The sequence below is a fragment of the Dermacentor silvarum genome, chromosome 9 (genome assembly GCF_013339745.2).
Source record: "Dermacentor silvarum isolate Dsil-2018 chromosome 9, BIME_Dsil_1.4, whole genome shotgun sequence".
In the NCBI taxonomy this organism is placed as follows: Eukaryota; Metazoa; Arthropoda; class Arachnida; order Ixodida; family Ixodidae; genus Dermacentor; species Dermacentor silvarum.
Window position 1 is genome coordinate 129727496 of NC_051162.1, and position 3876 is coordinate 129731371.

Here is a 3876-nt window from a genome sequence, read left to right on the forward strand (position 1 = left end):
TGTCCATCAGAGTTTTGGAAAGAGGCATGTCCATTATGTGCTTTCACTAGCCCCAGAAGTTTCTCCTTGTAACGCCGTACACAGAAGACATTGTATATACCGGCCAAAATCATATAGCTTCATACTCTAAAATCTTCGAAGTTTTGCGTGGATTCTTTCCGCATAGTTGATCAAGAAAAGTTGTTCATGTTTTTAGTTCTACAAATTAAGCTCTCATCTCCGTGCCCTTTAGCCGCAAAAGCAGTTCATACTACCTGCTCTAAGCACATTAAAGCAACAAAGTGGGTTCTGACTTTCCTTGCTCTCTCTCTTTATCTTTCTCTCTTAATGCAATCAAACGTGAACACATAGTAAAAAGATGTCAACACTTCTTCTATTCGGACACTTTTATAAAGAATATGACTTGTTAAGTTTTCGTCAGTGAATATGCATTTGGCGGGAAAATCGGGAATGAAAGCGAAAAACCGATTGAAAAGCCAGGAGTCACAGCCGACACAAGCATGTGGTGAATAGCTAACAATTTGACATGTACATAATTACCGCGTTTTTCAGAAAGTACAAATGAAAGAGGAGGATACACGCTCTAAAGAAATTATAAGAAAGAAAAAAGATGTCACAGTTTCGCCCTAAGGGCGAAGCGATGAATGCGATAGCAACGCAGCAATGTCATACGAAGTAAGGTGAGCGGCTTTGGTAGCAATATGAATTGTAGTAAACATGAGCTGATTAAGTAAGCAGGTGTGCTGCGGCGTAAGTAGACCGACATGAAGAGAGACTCGATGACCACGAGAAGGCGCGTGTGAAACGGAGGTGTTGATGAGAAGCGCTTCCCGTGGGCAGCGCGTGCGAAGGGACACACCTGTAGCGCTGCACTGCCGATCCGGGCAGCATTGCATGTGTATAGCATGCGTTGTAAAATGTGGCCCGACTATTACTAACTGAATGAACAAGCGTGGTGTGAGCGCACACAAACAGACATGAATATATCACACTGAATGACTGCAGACAACGACTGTCAAAACGCTGGCAGCAAGCCCATAAGCCGCAGCGGGCGAAGGTACGTGCGGTCTATCGCTTCAACGGAAACAACTGAGCGGCGAATGCACGGCGCATAAAGGTCAGAGCCGTGTGGAGATAAGAGACGGTGCGGGCGAGCGACGAGCGCGGTTGTTGAGCAGAGTAGAAGTGCCACCCCCCCCCCCCCCCCCCCGCTCCTTTCGGCGCTGGCTTCCCGCTTCCTTGCTTGCGCGTGGGAGATTGAGTGCGTTCGATCTCCGTGATAGCGTGCGTCCCCGCACGCTTCCGCTCGGGCATACGGCGCGCGGCGAAGATTTTATCTATAGGGAACCTCACGGCGACGGCAGAAATCCGGTTGAAGTGTCCATATAATTGCTATCGTAATAAACGAAGGCAGAGGTGTTAACGAAAAAATCGTCTGTTCAGGTTATCTACGCTGGGGGAAGAGAATAGAAAGAGGAGAGAGAGACCGGGAAAAGAAAAAAAAAGTTGCCGTGGTTGTCCTCCAAGATCAACTCCTGGCCGTCCGGAGAGCTCACGACATCGGGAAAGCCTTTGGCCTACCGGTGCCTACGTGGGCGGAGCCACCGACTTAGCCTGGGGGCTTTTGCCCTCGGGCCCTAGTTTCTCTGGACCAAAATAAAGTTCTTGCCATGCCATGCCGTGCCGTGGTTGAACGTGGTTAAACCAAGTTTTTGGAGCGATAGCACGGTTTTGCTTGCTTTGGCAAAGGTCACAGACGCTGCTCGGCGTCGTCAGTAACTACCGCACTTACAATTGCACCACAAAACAACACACAGACGCTGCTCCGCCCGGCAGCCGCAGCGAGCGAATTTTCAACGCGAACTGAGCGCCGAAAGCACAGCGTAAACGAAGCTGCCAGTACACGACGCGCTTTGTACACATCGCAGATCGCTTTCAAGATATGGGCGTAGCAGCCGTTGGTAGTGGCAGGCCAATTACAGTTTCACCTTGGCTGAGCTTGAAGGTCAGATTTACGGAACCGGGCGTTTTCCGGATTTGTACCTGGCGTATAGCAGAGCTATCGCTCTAAAATTCACCGACGATTACGAAACTCCCTAATGCAAAATTTGAGCGCAGCTCTTTACATGTTTTCATACGCGACGCTATGTCAAGCGGGAACCCGTCGTCTTCCTTCTCCTCAGTGTAGCCACACTGTGGCGGCGGTTCCGTATCAATATGTTGGCTGGCGCGGACAATCCTCTCGTGCGATACGTTGTTAATGGAGCAAAGTGTGGCGTGACTGCCTCGATAATCTAGAGATCGAGTAGGCACCGCGTGGGCGAGGTTCACAGCAGCCGCCGCAGACAGACCTCCCAGATCATGATGATGATGATGATAGTCTGTGACCATTCCCTTTGTAACGGGCAGATAAACTGTTACCCTGTAAGAGTTACGGTAAACTGTAAACTGGCGGGTAAAATACGCGCGCTACTCTGGCGCCAATTCGTAGCCATCGTCGCCGCCCTACGCTTTTATTCTCACGCTTTCGCCATACCCTCCTCCTCCGCTTTCCTCCTCGTGGTTCTGCTGCACCCTCCTCCTCTGCCTTCCTCCTCATGTCTTTGATCCCCGCTGCGCTCCGCGTTCGCTCTTCCATCCTTCGCTGAGCTCGTTCGCTCGGTTACGCTCGCCGTAGGAACGGGTGCCTAAGAGCTGCGCTGCAAAACGCGGTGAACATGTGCACACGCTCAGACAGCACTACGCGAGAAACAAAGAAAGCACGCAGATGTAACGCAACGTTAGAATCAAAGTGACGCAAAGCTTGTTTGCGTTAGCGAGGTCGCAGCAGTATAGCAGATGACACGAGCGCAACCTCGTCGCCTGTAGCTCTCGGCTGTCTATCTGCGTCACTGATGACGAAGGCGGTGTACGATTCTTGTCGGGGGAAGATCGGTGATTAGAGGTTTGTGGCGCAGAGTATGGCGCCCACTGGGTATGTACGACATACCCAGTGACCCAAGCTGCATACTAGGCCAGGCAGCAGCCAGCTGCAAGTTTGTCTATTCGGGCAGATAGTCTATATGTGCGTCCACAAATACTCTATCCTGTAAATTGTGGAGGACGAAGGCCAATCCACAGGGAAGAGGCTTTCGCTTTAATTAAAGTGACAAACGTAGACTAACAAATCTATACAATACCCACACAGTGAAAATATTTGTCGTACGCCGTCGCGACACAGCTCTGCTGGCATGTTTTGTAGCTTCGGTATACGTACAACTGTTACAGGGTTCTGAATTAGGCACAACAAGCCATGTGTGCCTAAATTAGATTTATTAAGGCGAAAGCCTTATATGTCTCACATTGATGTCTCCGTTTCAAGGTCGTTTCAAAACCACGTCGTTGACACGAAATGGTCCTCTCAGGATAAGGGCGATAATGCGCATAAAACAGCGATTAGGGGTGGAAGAATGATTAAGCAAGTGAACTGAAGTGATAATGGGTATACAGAGAGGTGAATGAGAGGCGTTGGGCTTTGGCTCTTGGTTACATACGTTCGTCTGGTTGACGTCCCTGCCTTTCTTCTCCTTGCTTTCTCTCTCTCTCTCTCTGTTACTGTCTATAGAGAGCCATTCGGGCACATCATATACCTTCACGCCTAACTTCACATCATTCTATCCTCTTCACAAGTCTACACCGTCGCCTTGCCTCTCAGGGACATTTGCAACAGATCTATCTCCGATGTTCTGACTAGCGAAGTAAACACGGCTGGATGATATGTGCCACTTATGGAGATGGAACTAGAGATAGAGAGAAAAGGAAAGAGAGAAAAGAATGCCCCCAATATCATACGTACATGCGTGCATGCGTACATACATACATACATACATACATACA